This window comes from Juglans microcarpa x Juglans regia, chromosome 4D (genome assembly GCF_004785595.1).
Source record: "Juglans microcarpa x Juglans regia isolate MS1-56 chromosome 4D, Jm3101_v1.0, whole genome shotgun sequence".
NCBI classification, from domain to species: Eukaryota; Viridiplantae; Streptophyta; class Magnoliopsida; order Fagales; family Juglandaceae; genus Juglans; species Juglans microcarpa x Juglans regia.
This window is the reverse complement of record NC_054600.1, coordinates 14258422-14282984: the sequence shown is the minus strand read 5'-3', so window position 1 is coordinate 14282984 and position 24563 is coordinate 14258422. Positions and strand designations below refer to the sequence as shown.

Here is a 24563-nt window from a genome sequence, read left to right as displayed (position 1 = left end):
CCATATTTGGGCTTTAGTATACATTTGAGAGGTCATACTCCACTTTAGCACAGCTTACTGCATCCATGGAGTTAGTTTTCTCAAAATAACTCATAGCATTACAATATGGGGATTGTGTTTGAACCTATTGTCTTGTGTATTTACTTTCAAGCAATATGATAAGTTTAGGTTCTCATTTCAGTTTAAGTTTTTTAACTGCAAGAGTGTCTGACAAACGTAGTTTGGAAAGACCATTTTCTACTGCAGAACTCCATAGCAGCTAAGGATTTATAGTAAGACAAGCTATTTTGGCAGACCATTTTACAAATATCCAAATTATAAGTACTAAAAAAATGTGAATTTTTTCAGTAGAATGATCTTAAAATAGAACAAAATAGTTGCTGCAAGATTACATTGAAGTTAGCTAAACGAACGAACGACAGTATATATGTTGAATGCATAATAACTGAAGAAGCAAAATTTAAAGTCACGAAGAAAAATTATAAGAGAACCTTGAAAGCTTTAATAATGTCATGTTGCTCTTTTATTGTGATTTGTTCTGGAATTATTATTTATCATATATGGACAATAATTTATCTTGGCCAGTGCTAAGATATGGTTATTTAGAATTGAAGTGTAGTAAATGAGATCTTATACTGCTGGGGAAGAAGAATTTCTTGTGGTTTATAATAATTCCAAATACTTCAACTTGACTAGTCTTTTTGGTATATAAGCTCAAATGTAGCTTGAATTATTTTTCACTCGTGCCAAATGATTAAAACCTCAGGTATTCTGAGAATACCTCACTATTATTCATTATTTTATTATTACTTTTTACATATTTTTCACTACTATTCAATCTTCTATCATTATTTTTTTATTACTATTCATATTAAAATTGAGAATATCCCACTACCCAAACACAACATCTCAAAACACCAGCTACAGGAATTACAACTTGAAGTTTGCCGACCACACAGCGGGATTCGGAGGTTGGACAAGGCCATCAAAAAGATTATAATATCCTAAATTTAGCATAAAAGGGGGTGAATAGAATCCAAGTTCTTGGAGTATATAACAATAGAAAAAGGCCTCAATTATAACCTAGGCTAGTCCTAAGTTGTCACAACCTTGCTTTTCAATCAAATTCTTCAAGGATGGAATCCTTTTCTGAGTTCACAAAGCAAAATTGTAAAGGCAGAATTTGTTGGACCAACAAATTATATGGTTGCAGCTAATGTGCTTGTATGTTGTACCTCTCATGAACAATACATTTTAAAGGGCAGTATATGTTCTAAACCTACAACTTTCTGAAAATTCAGTATCTCAAACTGGTTTTAGTGAGCACAAGTCTCCTTATTGATTTCCAGGTTCATCTGTTATCCTAAAAAAGTAGTCGTACACAGTAACTTATTCTCCAACCCCCATGACTGATAGATATAGAAGTTGTGGCCCTCAATGAAGAACTTAACAAACCAAAGCTACACAAACACCAAAAGGATTAAAAAAATGGTGGGTATTTCTTCTTTTCTTGAATTACTTTTGTCCATTTTTGGAAGGTTGATTTACTTCCTTGTCTATCATGCACATGTAGGGTCAGGAGCAGACTAGCAGGTCCCTCCTTTTCTGCTGTATCTATCTGCCAAAATGCAGGTCACGAGTTGAACAGGCCTTTTTCTCATTTTTTGCCATCTGAAGCCATGGTTGTGAGTTGAAACTCATGCACTCATTTTTTTAAGATTTGCTTACAGCCCAGATATGAAGACTGCAGTTCTTAGGTCTTTGCGAGCATCCCCACTACTCACAGACCGAATAATCTACAGTTCATATGCTTACTTATACACATCTAGATCAAGACACACTCACATATGGTCAAGTAGAAATCAAATGTGCACCTATAAAGAAAAGCTATTGGTATAGGCCTAAACACGTACGCTTATTATGAGCACCTTCTACAAATAAAAAATTGAAATCTCATTCCCACAAAATTATAAAGTCACTAAAGACACTATATAACAATGTGTAACAGGAAATTATAAAGAAAACGAAGTCCAAATTAGGTTGAAATTAGGGACACATAAGGGGTCGATTCCTTAGGGCTCTGTGAATGGAAAAACATTTTATGCCCTATTGCAACCAAATCATAGTAATGAAACACGAAAATAGTGAAAGAGAAACTCACTGGGGTTGGAGAGAAGATGGCGGCACTGGCAATCGGAAACCACTTTGCGAAGACGAGAGAGAGAGAGAGAGAGAGAGAGAGAGAGAGATGGATGGAGACCAAAAATCTGAAATACAAGCTCACCGGCATCGGCGAGGCGGCGAGATAGTGGTGACAATAGCACCGGAGTCGACAATCGCAGTCGAGAACAACAGAGAGAGTGAGAAAAAGGGGGGGAAGTATCGGGAAGGGGGTGAAAGTTTTGGGAAGGGTGGGAAAAATAAGGAGCCCGCGTGGGAACATGAAAAGCACAATATTTCTGGCGCTTCAGTGTTGCCGCAAATAACAAGTAATTGGCCGCAATCAAGTCACATCTATTATACGGTGGCAATGTGAATTTTTACGATGATAATCTACGTCGCAAAAAGTATCTACTGTGTCGATTATTTGATTCGACAAAAAATAATTGCCGCTACAGTTCAAATTACCTATTGCGACGAAAAAAAAATCGCCACAATAAGTCAGAAGTCGCCGCAGAATAAAACAGTGAGCTTCAGATTACAAATTCGTGCTGGAAATCGCTGCAAATACTCATTATTTGCGTCGATTTTAGTTGCAGCGATATTAAAAACGCTGCAAATAACACATTTTCTTGTAGTGAACTTGTAAAAGTGAGTGCAAATTTGGGTCATATTGCCGGTGTTAAGGGTCTAAGTGGTTACTTGGACTTATGTGAGTTCGAATCCATGGAGGATAGACCATTTTGAGGATAATTGTATGACAGGATGTCGGAAGTTGAAGTTGGCCGGTTACAAACACTAGGCTTTTAATGTGGATCTCATGGAGAAACCATTTTAAGGTTTATTATTTTATGATGCTATGTTGACGATAAATTTAAGAGAAAATTAGAAGTTTGGTCGTGAAAATATTCTTGGAGTTTAATCATGTAATAATTATTTGGAGAAATTACGTGGATATCAATTATTTGGGGAGTGATGATATTTTAGAGCTTTGATGGTTTCAGGCTTTATGCAAGTATAGGTTATTTATGTATTTTGAGTTTTAATTATAAGTACGGGCTTAATTAGAAACTTATGTATGATTGGGAATTTATATAAGTTACTTGCTTATTTTAGAGATGATCAATTGCGCACCGGAAATATTGGATTAGCACTATGAGGTAAGTAGTATGATCATATCCTTACATATATGTACGGTAAACGGCATGTTTTATATAAAAGTATTATTTATGCATGCCATTATTTGGAAGCCTTTTTTACATACCTAAGTCATGAAGTAAAACTATCATGGTAGGTTTATAAATGTTATGATTTTATGCATAAATCTCATTTAGTTTGCATGACACATGCATGAAGATATTTTATAAAAAAGAATGTTTTTATGTGAGGAATCTTGTATCAAAATATTTCTGACAAGTCATTATTTTATGTGATGAGTTATGCATCAAATTTTTTAATGAAAAGTCATGATTTTATGTGAAGAAACATGTATGACAACATTTTATGAATAGTCATAATTTCATTTAAAATCTATGATATGTGTAACACCTCCAGATTCCGCTTGGGATCGAATGAACATATGAAGCGTCGGGACATGCGATACAAAGTTACCTACCCCCGTTCATGATAGATAAAGATGCAATGTCTTGTAGCAGTATACAATATTCACAACAGATAATTTTTATTTTTTTGAGCAATACTATGCACCAAACTAAAGAATCCCAAAGACTTAAAACATGATCCATATATACTGAAAGGATAAACATCCATGATTACAGTACGGGTCTCAGAGGATTGTAATCTCTAAAGCATGGGAGACCGAGCTCCATAATTACATCACCAAAAATATAATTACTGGGCTAGTTCATTGAGCAACTCGTGTAACTCGACCAACGATGCCATAAATGATGCATGCATGACAGTAAATGTATGAATGCATAATCAAAGTCATAAGTAAGCATAAAATAACTTGACATGTAATTAGCATAAACTGACATGACTTAAACTGAAACGTGAACTGAACTTGAAACTTGACATGACATAAACTTGATCTGAATAACATGAACTTGAACTAAAACATGGATAGAACGTGAACTTGAAACATGGTTGAACGTGAACTTGAAACATAGCTGAATGTGAACTTGAATATAGCATGAACGTGAATGTGAAATATATGAACTTGGAATCTATTCAATAAGCATGATAAATAAAAGTGACCATATAGGTACTGCAGAGTCCGTTTTGGCCGTGTGTCCCAACCGATTACCGCATCACAATACATGTATCTACACCAGCTATGAGTGCATTAACATACGTGCCAGTTCACAGATATTTGCACCTTTTGTGGACACATGTACTGTACATATCCCGTGTCAGGTATCTACACCCGCACGAGTACGTATAGCATGAAATTGAAATGTGGGCATTACCATTGGCGTTAGTGCCTGCTGCGCTCCAGTGACCAGTTAATTAGGTTTCATTCGCAACTCATTGATCTTTATCACGTTAATACAGAGAATTTCACACTAGTTTAGACACTCCAGTGTGAACAAATGAGTTCTACTAGGATATTATCTCATCCTAACACTTAGGGTCATGACAGACGTAAACAGACTTGACATGATTTGAAAGCCTAGTCTTGAAATACACAAAATGTACTCGAGATAAAACATGACATGAAATGAAAGGACAAAAGCTCTGACGTAACATAACATAACATAAACATAAGATGAAAGACATGAGACAAAAAATTTCGTAGCATGACATAATATGTAATAGACAACATTTTGTAACATGCCATAACATGTAACATACAATATTTTGTAGCATGGCATAAAATGTAATAGAAAATATTACGTGATATGATATACGTGTAATGGATAAAATTACGTAACATGATATACTTGTAACAAATAGCAATACGTGACAGAATAAATTATGTAACAGATAATCATGAAGTGACATGACATAGTATGGCGTATCTGATAACATACATACATAAACTATAGTTCCCTTACCCATCACACATACACAATAATTTGATAATAGGTTAAGAGCTAACGTACAGTGATCGTCGCGTTACGGGGGATTAAGCACAAAATACAAAAAACTGTAAGTAGAGATTCTAAAAGTTAGAAATTTTATCACTAACAATTAGAAATATGAAAAATGCTAAATTAACATAAAATTACCATTTTACCCTCTGCATGTGAAAAAATGACCATTTTATCCCTAACATAAAGATTTCACATCCTAAATCCTAACATCCCCAAAATTTACATTTCTAATATAGATTTTGTCTTAAACTCAAATATCAACAACAACTAAGAAAAACATCATAGGGCCGAAACTTTTAAAGGCCATATCTCTTGATGTTTGTTGCAATTTCTTCCAACTCCAAAGCTTATGATCAAACTGAAATATTGTAACAAAAATCCTCATATCCTAAGTTTAAAAACATGTTTAAGACATTCAACACAAACATACTTTTCATAGACACAAAACTTTTTAGTAAAATGATCCAAACTTTTTTACTAAAGTACAAACTATTGAATCTCAAAATTTGACCTATTTCAAAATATTTCCAAGAACTCAAAAAATCCAAAACTTTCTTTTAACATGGTCATAACACATTTATAAGAACTAAAATTATTTGAATCAATACATAAAAGTCACCAAAAATAAAAAAATCTCACTTGAAGTACTCGGCTCCAACACTTAGTCAAAAATATAATTGTAGCTCAAAGTAGATTCAAATATTAAACTTAAAATCATATGGCTAAAAATAAACTAAAACATGGATCTAACCAAAAACATCAAGTGTTTGACCTAACCGAGTATTCTCTTACATAAAAATTCATATTTTTGAAACTAACACAAAAAATATTCAAACTAGCATTCTAAAATGTAGATAAAAGGCTTAGTAGCATCAAATAAATTTATCAAAGCCAATGGAGTAAGAATAGACCACAAAAGATCCAAACTGTCTTAAAATGAAACTGTTTTTTCCTCTTCCAATTTCTAACCTTTTAGATCTAAGAAAATATTTTATCAAAATCTTTAATTATACAACTACTCTAAAAAAAAAAAAAAAATGCATTTAAACATGTTTACAACACTCCACAAAAATCTTGGACCAAAGTTTCTCCATTAGCTTGGTCAAAAACTCCAAAATACAACACACTATCTATATTATCGCCCAAATTGACCTTTTCATGGTTAAAATAAATTCCAACCAATCAAATGATCATGAAATAAAACAAAAAATGTACCTACGAAAATTAGACTCGAAGGATACATGAAGACATCATTGTGATAAAACACTTATAAGGGTTTCAAAAATGGTACGCAAAAAGGCTCAGAAAACTGTCCAAGAGAGCTTCTAAGTGTTCTCTCCAAGAACGGAAATGAAAAGGGATGAGGTGAGTAAAAGGATGACTTGCACGCCTAATACACTTCTAAGAAGTGGAATATGGGCTTGAGTGACACCTTGATGGATGGTGATTAGGTCACAAAAAGATGCAAATAGTGAATGGGAATGGCTTGCTACTGCTACCGTGTAGGAGGGAAGTGGTAAGGTGGATTTCCCTCTCATATCAAGGGACTATTCGAATTCATGAGCGAAAGAAACATTTGCGAGAAAGGGACTGGAGAGGAAGAAAGAGAAGAAAGGGAGAGGAAGAGAAAGGGTTTGAGAGAAACAAACAGAATCACGGGCGAAAATGGGAGGGTAGTTGGAGGAAGTGATTTTATAATAAAATAATAGAATAGAGTATGAATAGTGTATCTTCAAATATAGAGATGAAAGTAAAGATACTGTAGCTCAAAGTTTGAGTTTTATGGTTTACCGAATCCAATGCCAATGTTTTAACTCCCAAACCCTTCAAATTTTGATGAAACCTTCATTTTGATGAGACTGATTCGAGTGTTCTTAATGGGCCTTAAACAAGTGAGCTTCATTTGAGGTTTAAAGAAGGTTTGGTTAGGGTTTGAGATGCTATCAAGCCAAAATCTAATTTTTCTTGACCCAATCAAAGTTTCCAAGGTATAAAGTGTTGGATGATGTCAACAAGAATTTAGGGAATTAATAGTATGTGGAAGTAATTTAATCAAGTGATTAAACACAATGCTAGAAATCGGATCAAATAAGATTTGGAGGCCAACTTTCAACCAAGTTTTTGAGATTTCAATTGGATTTCAACAATTTAGGGTTTCACTAAGATTGAAACCCTCTTTGGTTTGACACAATTTCAATGGTTGGATGAAATTGGGTTTTACTTAAGTGGCATGATCTCACATCTTGATTTCCTTCACAATCCATCTCATGATTCCTCTTGCTACCAAGTGTCCAATACTATTCACCATGTGTGTCTAAGATCTTGCCAAGTGTCCAAATAAAACTACTCTAACCTAATTTGGACATTCCACACTGTGATTTTGAAAATACCGCACTTGGTGCTACTATTGGTGTTACTATTCACTCTAGGAAAGTGAAAAATAAACTTTGCATTGAAAAATACTAAACATACACACGAAACTAATGGTGAAATTTGTTTATCAAAATTCAACCTTGAGATGCCTCGAAATAAACAAAACGCATTTTCAAACAAGTGTTTCGTCTGAAAACTAAAAATGTGATTATTGCGCCATAAAATCCTAAATAATCAATTAAGTCTAATGGCGTAGATAATATCACATTCTGACACTTCTAACTATCTCAAATAAATAAAATCGTGCTTTTGACACCATAATGAGTGGTAAAACTGACTATGTCGACAGACTAAAACCTACGCGATTGGTCGATTTGTGAAAACTTATGGAATTTCACGAGATTCCTAATGCCTATAGAAATTCTACCATTGAGCTTCTAACGGGTTGTTACAATATGATAAGTCAAGAGATAACAAGAAAGTATACATGTATGATTATGATGAGATATCACTGTTAAGATTCGTAATGGCCTATATTATGACAATGAAGATAGTACCAAAGGTTAAGGAGCATATTGCATCGCCAGGATGGACACACTGGTAGTGCTCCAGCATTGTCATCCTTATGTATGGATTCTCAACCTGCGATCACTGTAGGTGGTGTAGGGATCCCACATTACTTGATAATGATAAATTTTTGCTCTTTATAATGAGTTAAGTGAGACTCCAATTGTATCATTGACTAATTATTTAGAGTATAGGTCCAAATATGGTTTGGGCCGCCCTTGAGACCTTTGAAAATAAAACATGGAACTATCAGCAAGTAAGGTCAATCATTTCAACAGTAAGTTCAAACATTGGCCCCAATTTAGTCAATCCTTTGCACAAAATCATTTTTATAGCTTCATTACCATCAAACAAACACTAGTAGCCTCATTTCAGGCCACTATACATTGAACAACTGTTATATACTTTGGACCAACTATGTGATATCCCCATTTTGATTGATAAGGGTAGATGGTGTATGGAAGCCGACATTGCTTGAAAGGAGAAGCTCTTACTCTTTATAATGGTTCCAATGGGGCTCCAAATGTATCATTGGCTAGTCCTTTTGGAGTGTAGGCCTACATGTGGCTTGAAACTTCCTTGAGGCATTATAAATGGTATCAGAGCTTATCTCAACTAAAAATGTGAGACTTGAGTTGTGTCACTTACAATGGATTAGTCCAACGAGGACATATAGAATTTAAGGGGGGAGATTGTGACACCCTATTCTGACTGATAAGGGTAGGTACATGCACGTAACGATGATCATGCTACTTACCTTATAGCGTTAATCCAATATTTTCAGTACGAAGCTGATTACCTATAAAATACACATAAATTTTTAATTTATCATGTACTTTCGAATTAAAAACCCGACATCCTAAAATAATATATATTTTCCTAAAATCTAAAATCCTCAAAACCCTAAATTGTCATCACCCCGAATACTTTGATCTCCACATAATTATTTCTCCAAGAATTTACGATTAATCCTAAGATAACATAAACTCTGTAAATTTTGTAAATCTACGTACACATATTATAACTCCAAACTTGATGAATGGCCTACATAACATGGACCCATGACACGTACCCTTTTATATAACATTCTCAGTCTATAAGGTACATAAACCTCCAATATAATCCTAGCCAAATAAAACATAGATCTGTATTGAGCAAGAGAGATATAGAGTGAGAAAGAGGGAAAGGAAAACTAATTTAGAGAGAGTGTGTGTGTGTGTGAGAGAGAGAGAGAGAAACATGAGGGAGAGAGAGCTTACTGAGAAGTAGGCAGCCATGGGGGCTCACAGGTTGATATTCGGCAGTGCTCGATCTGCTTCTGGGTGGTTTCAGTTTGGCAACAGGGAAACAGAAGAGGGTAGCAGTGGCTTTGTGGGTCACGGTGGGGGAGCAAGTGCTCTGTTCTAAGGAGCAAAAACAGAGGTTTTTAGTGTGGGGCTTGATGCATGGAGGAAAAGGCTCACAGTTCTTTATGGTGCACAAGAGTTGGGTCACAGAGTCTTCACGGTGGTTCATGACTGGCATTGGCTAAAGAGACAAATAGGAGGGAAAGGGAGAGAGCTTATGTGGGTGCATTAGTGACTTACAATGCCATTTGACGGAGCTGGGGATGGAACTAGGTTGTCTTTGACGTATGGTGGTGGTCTGAAGATGGAAAAGCCTTGGTTATGTAGTCTCCAATGCTGTGCAACGGGTGCTCTATTTTTCCATGCTTAAAACAGGGGTTGTGTTGGTTGTATGTGGAGGAGGTGGCTAAAATAGAGGCTTTCAGTGGTGGTGAAGTGGGTGTGGGAATATTGAAGCACCAGACTCCTCAGAATTATAAAAAGATTATGCCCGCACTACATCAACACACAACGCTGCCTCTGTACAAGAATAACAAATTCCCACTCACGGAAGGCTTTGGAATTTGTTATGCACAACATAAATCAGATGAGGTGTACAGAGGAGATTTAATCTTGTATTTGTTTATTATAAATTGGGTATGTACTATTGACTATAACTAGCTCACTTCTTGAGCACTATTGTATTGAGGAGATATACAATAAACGAAATATATTTCTGAGAATATTCTTCTTCTTTCTGACTTTTTGTCAAGCACATTCCGTGCATTCTTCTTTATTTCATTATCGTATCACGAGCATAGTCCAAGACTCATGTCTACTCTTCCTGATCTATTATGGCTCCTAATAAATCCACCTCCTCCTCTTCCCCCACCACCATCACTAACCTTACCACGAATTGAGTCACCGTAAGGCTCAATATCGACAATTTTCTCCTCTGGAAAGCGCCCAGATTCTACCCTTTCTTAAAGGCCATCCCCTCTTTGGATACATTGACGACACTATTCCCTCTCCTCCACCCACTGTGGATGGAAAACCCAACTCAGCGTATACTGAATGGGCTCTTCAAGATTAGCTCATTCTCTCGGTTATTAACTCCTCTTTGACTAATAATGTACTTGCTCAGGTACTTGAATGCAAAACCTCGAGTGAAGTCTGGAATACTCATTCTTCCCTATTTTCGGCTCAATCCTCGACACACATTATGCAAATGCAATTCCAGTTGGCTACCTTAAAGAAAGGCTCTGAAACCATTTCAGAGTACTTTCACAAAGCTACAACACTCTCTTCTTCTCTCAGTGCTGCCGGTCAATCCCTCTCCCCTTCTAAATTCATCATCTACCTTTTAGCTGGTCTAGGTTTAGAATATGAATCCATTTTCACCTCAATTACAACTTGTCTTGACACACTTTCCTCTGCACAAGTTTTTAGTTATCTCCTCAACCATCAGTCACGACTAGCTCATAAACTCATTTCCTTTTTTTTGCTAGTCCTCTTTCTGCCAACTCGACAGTCACTCAGTCCTCCCCTTCACATCCATCCTCTAACAGAGGTCGTGGTCGTGGAAGGAGAGGCCGTGGTCAAGGTCGAGGTCGTGGTCCTCCCACTTCTCATTTCAACATTTTCTCTTCCAACTCCTTTCAACGACCAATATGCCAAGTTTGTCACAAATCTGGTCATTCTGCCATGTCTTGTTACTACCGGTTTGATCACTCTTATCAAAGTCCTCCCCCTCCCTTTCTTCATGCCAACTACACTGGCTTCCTGTCCGTTCCCCCTTCTGTTTCTAATTGGTTTCTTGATACTGCTGCTACGAATCACTTTACCTTTGATTTTGCCAATTTGAACCTCAACTCTACTCCTTACATTGGATCGGATCAAGTTAGCATTGGGGATGGATCTGTACTTCCCATTCAAAACACTGGCATGGCTAAGTTTTCTTTCTCTTCTCAAAAATTTATTACATGTGCCTTTGATCATTAGAAATATGCTCTCTGTTAGACAATTCTGTCATGATAATGCTGTGTTTTTTGAATTTCACTCTTCTGGTTTTTTTTGTGAAGGATCTATGTACCCAGGAGATACTTCTTCCAAGGCCATGTTAAAGATGGGCTATATGTTCTTCAAGCTGGTGCATAGGTTAAACCAACAACACAGCCACCTCTCAAACACGTCACCCCTGCTTCACCTTATGCACTCATTGGAGAACGTACTTCATCTCAGGTTTGGCACTACTGTTTGGGCCACCCCAACCCTCGTGTCACTTCACTCACTATCTACAATTTTCATTTTCCTATTTCTACTACTATGTCATCGTTTGTTTGTTCTGCTTGTTTACAAGCAAAATCTCATGTTCTCCCCCATCCCCCCCTCTCCTTCCCATTCTTCATCTTTGTTTCAACTTTTATTTTTAGATGTATGGGGACTAGCGCCTGTGCTGTCCACCAAGAGTTTCAGATATTATCTTTCTATTGTAGATGACTTCACCAAATACATATGGTTTTTTTCGTTACATGCTAAATGTGATGTTGTTTCAATCTTTCTTGCCTTCTTACATTATGTCAGTAATACATTTTCCTCCAATGTAATATCCATTCAATCTAACTGGGGGGGAGAATTTTGCCCACTAAACACTATTCTTAAACAGTTTGGTATTTCCCTTAATTTCCTGCCCCAACTCTCATTCTCAAAGCGGGAGTGTAGAGCATCATCATCGGCATATTGTCTAGACGGGACTCTCACTTCTAGCTCATTCTTCCATTCCTTCTATGTACTGGGTTGAGGTATTCCAAACAACCACCTTCCTCATCAATCGAATGCCTACCTCAGTCTTAAACAATATTTCTCCATTTCAGGCCTTGTTCAAATACACACCCGATTATTCATTCTTACAAGTATTCAGTTATGCTTGTTGGCCTAATTTAAGGCCTTAACAAGCACAAAAGGGATTTACATTCACAGTTATGTGTATTTGTTGGTTACATTCCTGATCACAAATCCTACAATTGTTTACATGTTCCCTTTGGTCGTGTATATCTCTCTCGGGACATCAGATTTGATGAAACAAATTTTCCATTTGCCTCCTAGACCCCATCCTCTAATTTTGGGCCACCCATTCAACCCAACCCTTCTAAGTCCATTCTATTGCCCTGGGTCTCTTCTTATTCTCCACAATCCTCTGACTCCCACACGACCTCATCAACGCAGCCCACATATCCCTTACAGCCCATGGATCCCTTTCCTACACCAACCCACCTCACTTCCTCTCCTACCCGATCCATCTCGTCTCCTTCTCCAGCAAGCTGCTCAACTACCTCTTCTTCTTCGATCTCCTCGTCTAACCCTAACTCATCTCTACCGCCCACTGCCCTCCCTATAGAACCTCCACCTGGTTCCATCTCTTCTACACACGGCATAATCATCTGATCCAAAACCAACACCTCTCGTCCCCTTGTCCGTTCAAACGGTACCATTCCCTGGCCAATACCCAAATCTACTTCCCTCACTATCTCCAAAATATCATCCATTCTAGAAGAACCCACATGCTATACAGAAGCAGCCAAATACTCCGAATGGCATGATGCATTGGCCATCGAATTTCATGCACTCCTTCAGACCTGAACCTAGGATTTGGTACTGCCCTCTCCTCACTTAAATATTCTTGGTTCTAAGTGGGTTCTCTAGACTGAAAGGAAGACTGATGGCATCCTAGAGCGACGGAAAGCTCGTCTTGTTGCTAAAGGGTTTCATCAGCAACCTGGTCTGGATTACTCAGAGTCCTTTAGCCCTGTGATTAAACCTGTCACAATAAGGCTCCTTTTGTCCATTGTTGTTACCCAAAACTGGCCTCTTCATCAGCTTGATATATAGAATGCCTTGTTGCATGCCGGCTTGGAGAAGGATGTATATATGCATCAACCTGTTGGGTTCGTAAATCCTCAATTCCCACATCACATCTGTAAGTTACGCAGATCTATTTATGGATTGAAACAAGACCCTAAGGCTTGGTTCTCTAAACTGAGCTCCAAGCTACTTTCCTTAGGCTTTCATGCCTCAGTTTCAGATTCATCATTGTTTATTCTCTCAAATGGTTCTAATTCAATTTATATTCTGATTTATGTTGATGATATTATTGTGACTGCTTCTAACATTTCTTTGATCCATGATTGTACTAATTCACTCTGTAGTGACTTCCCTGTCAAAGACCTTGGCATATTACATTTTTTTTGGGTGTTGAAATTTCTCATACGTCCTCCGGTTTATTCATGTCCCAAAGCCGCTACATTTCTGATCTATTACATAAGACCAACATGCACAAGTCTAAGCCATTGTCTAATCCTATGTGTATCAATGTCAAACTCTCAGCTCTTGATTGGCCTTCCTTTCAAGATCCTCAGCTTTATAGGAGTGTCGTAGGGAGTCTTCAGTACCTCTCTTTTACACGACCTGACTTGTCCTTCGCAGTCAACAAAGTGTGTCAATTTATGCACTGCCCTCGTGTGTCTCATTGGCAGGCTGTTAAGTGTATCTGACGCTATCTTCTTCTTACATCTCATTTTGGTCTCCATTTTTCACCATCTTCTTCCTTCAAACTTTCTACCTTCTCGGATGCTGACTGGGCAGGGTGTCCAGATGACCACAAGTCAACTGGTGGTTTTTGCGTATATTTTGGCTCGCACTTAATTTCTTGGGGCTCTAAAAAGCAGCCCACTATAGCTCATTCTTCATCAAAGGCTGAATACAAAGTTGTGGCTAACACCACCTGTGAAATTCTTTGGATTTAGTCACTGTTAAAAAAATTAGCCATCCCTTTAATTGATCCACCAACCTTGTGGTGTGACAATTTAGGTGCCACCTATTTGTCAGTAAATCCTGTTTTACATTCAAGAACTAAACATGTTGAACTTAATTTTCACTTTGTAAGAGAAAGAGTTGCAGCTAAGACACTTAGAGTTGCATTTGTTTCAAGCAAGGATCAAGGGCTGACATTCTCACTAAGCCACTATCTTCAATTTGATTCAACCTACTATGCTCATCCTTAACTATCTTCCCTATGCCGCTTGAATGGAGGGGGACTATTGAAGCACCAAACTCCTCAAAATTACAAAAAGGCTATGCCCGCACTACATCAACACACAACATTGCCTCTGTACAAGAATAACTAATTCCCACTCATGGAAGGCTCTGGAATTTGTTAGGGAGGGTTGGGTTGGGTGCGTGGGTCTGGTTTCCGTGGTGGTTGACGGCAGAGGGAGCGACGTCATTTAATTTATAGGTGCTGCTGGTCTTGGGAGATGAAGAAGTTGGCAAAAGTGTTGGTGTGCGGGTCGACATAATGCCTAGTGTTGGGCAGTATCTTGGATGTTTGCTACCAGTGTTCTAGTCTTGGCCTAATGGGTTTGGGTTCATTTCATGGGCTAAAAACTTGGTAATTTTAATTGGGTTTTTAAAATATCAACTAATTAATTTCTTCCAAAATTTTCAACTAATCTTAACGACTTTAAAATAAAATTTTGGACCTAACTAAATTCCAATAAAAAATAACTTGCAGCTTATCCAATATGGTCCATAAAAATCCAATAACTTCAAAAATCTTAATTGCTTATGGGCTATTCCAATACGGTCCATTAAACTTATCCTTTAGATGTTTTTCATATTTCATTCTAATAATATTGGATCGCGTCATTACAAAATGAGGGAAAGGAATGAAAGAAAAGAAAGGAAAGAAAAGGAAATTAAGGTTTTAATGTATAAAGCTCTAGAAAAAAATCAATGACTGAATGAATGGTAGTACCAATGGACTGGGCAAATTGCAATACCGGGTAAGAAATACTAGTAAGTGTCCCCAGTGCTGCTTCCTGACCGAAATGGACTCCTAACATGGGGCCTATGGGTGGAGTTGAGTTCAAAAGACCGCTAACCCTAACATACATGGGGCCTATGGGTGGAGTTGAGTTCAAAAGACCGCTAACCCTAACATACGAGGCATAATAGTGTGCAATAACTAATGTGAAGTGATAACAGTCAAATTGGATGCTATGGAATTGTTTAGTTCTTTATGAAGTAATGTACAAAGTATTGAAAATGTTTTTATGAGGAATGAAAACCATTTTAAAGAAAAACTCCACTTTGTAATACTTTCTCAAATGATCGATGAAAGGAATATTTTATTCCCTTTACATGTTTTATGTGATGTATATAGAGGAATGAAGAATGTATAAATGAAAATCTATATTAGTATATATTTACAGTATCGAGTAACGGCTACTGATTATTCAAATCTTTGACTCATTTTGTTTGTATTTATGCCCCTCCTAGAAAGGAAATGATGACGAATCGTAAGGACAAACATGACCTAAGGAAAATGCGGCAGAAGTCTAGGCATGTTCTATGTAAAGTATTGACTTATGTTTTGTAAAAAGACTTTGCAATTTAATTCTAACAAATTTTGCTGCAAACTCTCTCTTAAATTTTCAAACCAGATTTTAATTTTAATTTTGGAATTTTTTGTATCCTGGGTAGGAAATGAATTTTTTTAAAAAAAAAATTTAGTAATTCCCATCTCATTTTTTAAAACTATTTCTTAACTTCCCACCAGAAAGGCGAATGTTACAATCTTACTCCTTTATTTCTTTCTATATTTAAAGTTTTTTATTAAATGTTGTCGTTTGTGAAGGGATGGACAGTTTGATTGGAGAGATTTTGGAAGAAATGGTCTAAAAAGCAAGAGCCCTAAACTTTTAGGCTTTTAGCTATAAGAAAAAAGGCCATTCCATCCTTTTTTTTTTTTTTTTGAAAGTAAGATTTCATTCATCTTCAAAACATTACAAGAAACATAGTACAATGAGGTCTAAGGACCAATTGCTCAAATTCCTCTCTAAGGTCTAAAGCTTTTCTAGCAAGATAGTGAGCAATTTCATTGCCACTTCTTTTTACCAACATAATTTCCCAGCACTCAAAACTAGATAGAAGACTTATAGTATCAAATAACACTAATCCCACACTATCCCATCTTTCATGTTGTCGATTAAGGCCTTGAACAATCTGAAGAGAGTCACCTTCAAGGATGACTGATGCTAACCCCAGTTCTGATTCAAAACTAGCAGCTTGAAAACCCCTTATTGCCTCAACTAGTAAAGGGTTCACACAACCAGGTTTGGACACCTTTTTAGTTGCTAAGATACCTCCTTCATGATCCCTAACCACCAAACCAAGGCCAATACTGTCCTGAGTCTCACTCAAAGTAGCATCCCAATTAATTTTAACCTAGCCAGAGGGAGGGGGAGTCCATTGCACTACCTGGTTTGAATGCATTCGATGAGGATGCTCTGATCCTGCTTGTGAGTCCTTAAATTCTGCAAGATGATGAACTACTTGTTGAACTAACATTGTGGGGGTGCAAAAAGGTTCCTTCAAAAACTAACTTGTTTCTTCGATACCAAATACCCCTTGCTGTTACTGTAAACAATTCCATAAGCTGGTAATCACATTTAGCATTTAGAGATTCAAAAATCACTAGAAAACTCTCTGCTCTCAATGAGCTCTTTAAAAGTTGTTGGCCCTTGACTCCATACATCTCTAGCTGAGGCATAGTTTCATAAAACATGAGCAGCTGTTTCTTCTTCCCTGCAACATATTGGGCAGAGAGGAGAGTCTACAATCTTCTTCTTAAATAGGTTCATCTCTGTTGGCAGGGACTCTAAGCAGGTTCTCCACACAAAAACCTTTACTGCATTAGAAATTTTTAATTTCCAACAACAGAGGTCTAATCTTTATTGTTTTGAGCTCCTCTAGACGACTAGCTAAGATAAGCTTCATTGAGTTCCTTCTGTAAGTGATATGCACTCTTAACCGTAAAGCCCCCATCCTTAGTGCCTAACCATATTATTTTGTCTCTTGTACCAATAGCACTAACGGGGATTTTTTAGATGGTAGCAGCATTTGCAAGACCCAGCATGTCTAAAATCAGTTCTCTATTCCATTGCTTGGTGTCCTCATGAATCAACTCAGCTACCTTGGCCTCCTCATTTAAAATCTGCCCTTGGGGTTGAACCATGTAAGAAGAAGGTTGGGGTAACAACCTATCCTTCCAGATTTTGGTGTTCTGACCATTTCCAATTATCCACATAGAGCCTTTGACAATGAGCCCTCTAGCAACCATTAGACTTCTCCAAATTAATGATGGTCTATTTCCCACCTTAGCCTGGAAGAAGTTTGTAGTTGGAAAGTATTTTGCCTTAAGCACTTGTGTTGGGGGAGTAGCTCGGACTTCCAATTGCCCACCCTACTCCTAATTCTATCCAGTATACGTTTGAAAGCATTATTTATAGATCTCCCCACAAGAGTTGGTAAGCCTATGTACTTTTCATAGCTAGTAGTGGCTCGAGTTCCAGCAAGACTCAAGATGTAGTCTCTTGTTTCCTGTCGAGTGTTTGAACTGAAAAAGATTTTAGTTTTGTCCTTGTTTAGCTTCTGTCCTGATGCCCCTTCATATGGACAAAGCAATGAGTTGATATTGGCCCACTCCACAGCATTGGCTCTACAAAAGAGTAAGTTATCATCTGCAAAAAATAAATTGTTAACAATAACCTGACCCCTTCCATAGGATAACCATGAATGCTCTTTAGAGCTTGAGCATGATTGAGGAGATAACTAAGTACTTCTGGCACGAAAAGGAATAGATAAGGGGATAGAGGATCCCCTTGTCTAATGCCTCTTGATGGTTTCAAAAATCTTTGGGGAGATCCATTGATGAGAACTGAGTATGACATAAATGAAACACATCCCAAACTAATCTGATTCTCATTGAAGCCCAATTTCAGCATTACTCTTCTCAAAAAACTCCACTCCACACAATCATAGGCCTTGCTTATGTCCAATTTGATTGCATGTGTCCTTGCTGCCTTCTTCTTTTAGTAGACATTGAATGCATTGTCTCGAAAGCTACAATGACATTATCAAGTATTAGTCTTCCAAGAACGAAGGCACTTTGTGTTGGGGAGATGACTTGATGAAGAATCTTCTTTAATCTATTTGCAAGAACCTTGGACACCACCTTATACAACACATTAAATAGAGAAATAGGCTTATAATCCATAACTGACCTGGGGCTTTTTACGTTGGGAATAAGCACTATATAGGTATCATTTATGCAGTTTATGTCCCCCCTACTAAATTGAGCACTTCCAGTGCTACTTTAGTGACTTCATCTCCCACAATGTCCCAATGCAATTGATAGAATTCTGCTAGAAATCCATCTGGGCCAGGTGAACCCAATGGATTCATCTGGAAAATAGCTTTTTTCACCTCCATTGCTGTGTACTCAGCCAAAAGCATGTTGTTCATGTTCATGTCCACCTTCATTTCCACCTTGCTTAAGCATTCATCCGCCCCCACAAGATTTATAGAGGAAAATAAGTTCTTATAATACTAGTCAAAACACTCAGAAATTTCCTCCCTACCTCTAACAATTCTACCATCTTCCCTTGTCAAACTTTTGATCTTATTTATTTTCCTCATGTGATAAGCACACCTATGAAAGTATTTTGAATTTCTGTCTCCATTTTTAGCCAAACTTACTTTGCTCTTTGTTTCCATTTAATATTGTCTTCTTCTAACAACTTATCAATTTCCTATTGTAGTGCTTTAATAGGCTCAGGGTTGGCACTTGTATTTGATATTTGGAGTTAAGAAAGATGTTGCAGCTTGGCTTGTATCTCCTTTCTATTATGTCAAAGAGTTATTTTACTCCACTGTAGCAAAGAGTCTTTACACCTCCCTAGACTTTTCTGGGTCAATCTGAGTTGAGAACCTTGTTGCAAGGATTGCTGATTCCAGTAGTCAGCAATGATTTTAGAGCATTCCTCATGTTGTTTCCATGCAGCCTCGTATCTGAAGATCCTTTCCCTTCCTGTTTCCTATATTGAGAGACCTCTCTCTTCCCTTCCTTAGGCTCAACACTATAGGACAATGATCAGATGTTTAGCTGCTAGAACCTGGATGCAGCAATTAGTAAAAGTCCTAATCCATTTCAAATTACCCAATGCTTGATCTAGTCTCTCTTTGGTAAAGTGAGGCCCTTTCGGTTGTTACACTAGGTAAATTTGTTACCTTCAAATCCCAAGTCACTCATTCCACAAAAATCAACATTACTTCTAAACTCTTCCATTTGCTGATATGGTCTCCTAGCAGCTCCTTTCTTCTAATGTTGATGCATTATCTCGTTAAAATCTCCAAAATATAGCCAAGCCTTCTCATTCTTGGGTTTTAGCATCCTCAATAGTTTCCAACTATCACTTCTTTGAGTTGTATTAGGTGAGCCATGAAAGCCTGAAAGTAACAGCTCCTCATCACTCTCCTCTTGTCAGAAGATCATGGATATATGATGTTGTGAATGAGACTCAAGACTGAATTTATCCTTACTGTTCCAGAGGAAAGCTAGCCCTCCACTTAACCCCTACTATCGACCACAAAATTGGAATAAAAATGCACCTTGTTTCTCACCTCCTCCACTTTTTTCCTTCCACATTTTGTTTCCATTAAGAAAACAAATTTGGGCCACTTAGTCTTCACTAGTAGTTGAAGCTCTCTAACTTTACGGGAGTTCCCAAGCCCCCTACAGTTCCAACTAAGGCTTATCATGGCTGTTGGTGGAGCTGCACAGTTTCATAACTATTTGTTTTCATACCATCCATCAGCCTCTTTTTCTTGGTTGACAGAGGTAACTCCATTTGAGGATGCATTTCCCTTTTACCCCTCTCCCTTGTAATGACTTTCCCTTCCTTATGTCCTTGAGGTCTTACTTGCCTAGCCCTCCTCTTCCATGTGGTCCCCTTCCTCTTGACAGGTCCAACAACAATACTGTTGTCTACTATGTCATTAGGTCTATTGTGAAGCTCTTCTGTAGGACCATTGATAACTTCCACTTCCATGATGCAAGTATCCCCTTTAAAAACATTATAGTTAGTAGTATCAGAATATTCTGCTAGGATTGTGGTCTTTGTTTTCATCTCTTCGACCTGCAAACTATTAGCCAGCCTATGGAAGCTGCCATCAATACCAACTTCTTGTAAAGCTACTAGGCAATCTGTGTTTTCTTCCTTAGGAGGAACCTTAGTGTCCTTGCCTTTCAAAGTAATAGACTCCTCTTTTTGAGGCTCCTTGATTGAAACCTGATTATCCTCCCTTTTAACATTCTTAACCACATTATTCCCTTCCCCATCCCCTCCTCTCACCTCTGTTGAATGCCACCCCTACTGATACTTACGATCATGAGAGCCACCATACTTTAGTCAAAGATGGAAGAATTCATAGGCTGAGCTCGTATTCAAGGTCCAAATTGTAAAAAGTCTTCAGAATTAGTACCCTTTTATTTTATGCAGCTTCTACCTTTGTGAGATAGTATACCACACTAGAAACAAATATTTTGGAGCCTCTCATACTTACATGAGATCCAATACTTCTGATTATCCATCATCAACCACTTCCCTCTTAACAGAGGTTTGTTTAAATCCACTACTACTTGCATCCTTAAGCACTTACCCCATGCCCTTCCATTAGAATCTGCATCCACCTGAATAACCTCTCCTATGGAAGCACTAAGTTGAGTCCTTAGGTCTTCTGTCATGGCAACAAAAGGAAGGCCATGTAGCTAAACCTAAAAAGGTTCAAAGTTAAACTGGATTGCACTCAGTGAAACTGTTTCATCAACTTCATGAAAGGACAATAAATTCCTATCGAAAAACCACGGACGACCCCCCAGAACTTTGTGCTTATCAGATATGTTTTGGAATTTGATCAAGACCCTATGGTTACCAAGGTCCTTGAATTGAACCCAGCCCTCCAGCCTCCAAACTTGGGACATAGTAACATGGAAAGCTTCATTGTTTAGTCCCTTTTCTGTTAGTACTCCCCATACAAGGTAGAATTTTCCTTTATCCACACTCTCTTGCGCCCTCATTAGTCACTTGGAAAATAGAGCTTTCCTCCAAGGACAAATGAATTCTTTCCCACCTCTTAGACAGTTCCTCTTCCTCCATTTCTCAATTTCTTGAACTACAAACTCTCACACAATGAGAGATAACCACCCTTGCAGAACCACAGTACTAAAACCTTACTCTTTCTCGAGAGAGAAAAAGAAGGACCCCCTCCGCCTTCTTATCTGTCACTTGGGAAAGTTATAAGCGGACAAATGATAAGAAGTGAGATAAGGCCATTTCATCCTAAGAAAACATGTCATCCTCAAAAATTGACATTTTAATTAAAGAAAATAAAAAAGGCATCAAGTTGCCTATTTTTTTCTTTCTAATTATAGCAAGAGATAATTTTTTAGGCGTTTCAAATCTTATTTAGATCCCATTTAGATAGTGAGATGAGATAAGATGATTTTATATAAAAGTTAAAAATTAAATAAAATATTATTAGAATATTATTTTTTAATATTATTATTTTGAGATTTGAAAAAGTTAAACTATTATTATATTTCACGTAAAAATTTGATAAAGTTGTAATAATTAGAGGAGATGAAATGAGATGAACTGAGATTGACTCTAAATCCAAACGAGATAAGAGTTAATAAAAAATTACTGGTTTTAAAAAATAAATAAATAAAAACACTACTGGATAATTATGTCTTCGATTATTGAATTATGAAAAGTTGTAACTTGTAAAGGCCGACACAAAATCTGAATCAAGTTATCAAAAAAAAAAAAAAAAAAATCTGAATCTCGAGTAAATGAATAATTAAACCGACTTTGAATAGGATTACTTGATTTTTCACAGACTTTACCTGATCGCATTTAGGGGTGGGCAGCGAGGCCCTGCCCCCACTGCCCTACCCTGCATCCGCTCCGCCCCCGCATGGCAGGGCGGGCAATCCCGCTCCGCCCATGCAGGGGCGGGGCCCCCCGGGCGGGGCCCCCCGCCCCACCCCCGCCCCCATTTATATATATATATATATTATATACATATATATATATAAACATAAATATATATATTTATATTTTACAAATTGTGTATATATAAATATATATTACAATTTGTTATATTTGTTCACAAAATATATATTGGTAAATTTAAAAACTACATAGTTTAAAAATTAGTACACTAAAATTTACAGAAAATATGCATTTGCAAATTTAAAAATTACATAGCTTTTAAATTATAGTCATTGTCATATTTATAAAATTTAAATTTATAATTAGGATCTAAAAATGTATTTTTAATTACTTTTACACTTACAAATAATTTTTAAATCAAATAAATGTAATATTTTTTTAAGTGAAAAGAGGCGGGACGGATCGGGGAGGGGGACGGGGGTGAAAACCCCACCCCAGCCCCATGCGGGGCGGGGTGTGGGGAAGGGCTGCCCCCCGCCTCAGTAGTTCTCAGTTCTTGGTTTCCTTCTTGTTATGTTTTGAGGTATATAGATGGATCTTAGGGAATTTTTTTTTCGTGTTTGGGTTTTAGAAAGAAAGCCGTTGCGCGTTAGCAACGCACATCCGTTTTCTTGCTGCAACGACTTTCTAAAGCTCAATCCCTTGCTTTGTTCTATAGTAAGGGGCCTTTTCTTTCAATAAGGCTCGCGCTAGGCGCTCACGTTTTTTGGTTTCCCTAAAATAGAAGATTTTGAAGTTGGTAAAGACCCACCCCTTGTTTCAGTCAGAATGAGTCCCCGGGACCCCGGGACATTGGCTTCCGCCAACAGTGGACTATTAAGGATCGCATCCCGCGCATATTCTACATTATAGCCTGCAACTAATTCAGCTTCCGCTTCTGGGAGATCAAATGCATCATGTCATGAAGAAAATTGACTTCAGCAGGTAGCGATAATTTATATAGAATATAGAAAAACGTTGGCCAACCCCAGTCCCCTAAACGCACGCCACACTCCTGACGTGGTGAACCCGGTTCGTCGCCACGTCACGGTTTACTATTCATTCCTCCCGAGCTCCTTCATTCTCCCCCTTCTCCCTCAGAGTTCTCACTCGACATAGACCTCTCCCTCTTCTCAAGACTCCAGCCTTCTTCGTTTCTCATCCATAGCGCCGAAGTCTTCTCCCTCAACCCATCTCTTCTCCGACCCCAGCACCGAAGTCTTCTCCCGCAACCCATCTCTTCTCCCTCGCCCAGCACCCATATCTTCTCCCTCAACCCATCTCTTCTCTGACACTAGTGCCCATCTCTTCTCCCTCAACCCCCTATCGTGCTCTTCCCTCACCCATCAACCCGAGGCCCCTCACCCCTGAAACCCTAGAATAGCTATTTTTCGTCCTCTATGAAAACCCCATCTCCCTCATCCCCTTCAGTCCCAATCTTTCTCATCGTCTCTCTCCCGAGCCCTTGAGTCCCAATCTGTGCCTCGAACCCTCAAAAACCCTTCTTTTGTTCAAGCTGATAGTCACTCAGTCACACCCATTTCGCCATTTCATTTGGGTTACAAGTTTTAGGCCAAGCCCCGGCAGTCTTATCAAGGTGATAGATCTCTTTTAACTGCTTCATGCAATTTTTTCTTATCTTTACGTTTTTGTTGAATTATCATCTACGTTGCGATGCTGGCCTTTAAGGAGAGCTAAAAGATCTTCAAAGTTTGTAGAAATATTTGGGTTGTTTGCAAATATTTCTTTGCCTTTGTGTTTTTTAGATCTTTGGGTTTTTCCTATAATAGAATAAAAGCTCTTTGCATTTGGAGAAGAATAGTCATCCCTTTCATCAGCTCTTGCTTTTGGGGGAATAAGCTGGCTTGAAAGACCTTGCCCTGAATTGAAGTGAAGCATATAACAAAGAAAAAGTGAAAAGTAGCGATTTGAACTTCATACACAGAAGATGAAAGAATGCAATGAACCTGCCGAATCCTAAAAGAGAAGTGCTTTTCAAGAGCAATGAACCTGCCTAATCCTAAAAGAGAAGTGCTTTTGACCAGAAATTGATTTATTTATTTATTTTCATTTATAGGACCCTCATCTTTTTTATTTTTTTTTCTTTATTTATGAGACTATAAATAAATTTTTTAGAGGAGTTCTTTTGACTGGCTATTGAACTTTTTTAGGTCCATCTCTTTGTCTCT

The 24563-nt window shown here is 37.7% G+C and overlaps 1 long non-coding RNA gene across 1 annotated transcript; it reads right to left on the bottom strand.

Annotated features, from left to right (window-relative positions):
• Positions 1 to 1102: 1102 nt before the first annotated feature.
• LOC121261554 lies at positions 1103 to 2416 on the bottom strand. The gene is made up of 2 exons (XR_005939923.1): positions 2162 to 2416; positions 1103 to 1618 (listed from the first exon to the last, which is right to left on the bottom strand). It is a non-coding gene; the product is annotated as an uncharacterized LOC121261554 (long non-coding RNA).
• Between the last annotated feature and the right edge of the window lie 22147 nt (positions 2417 to 24563).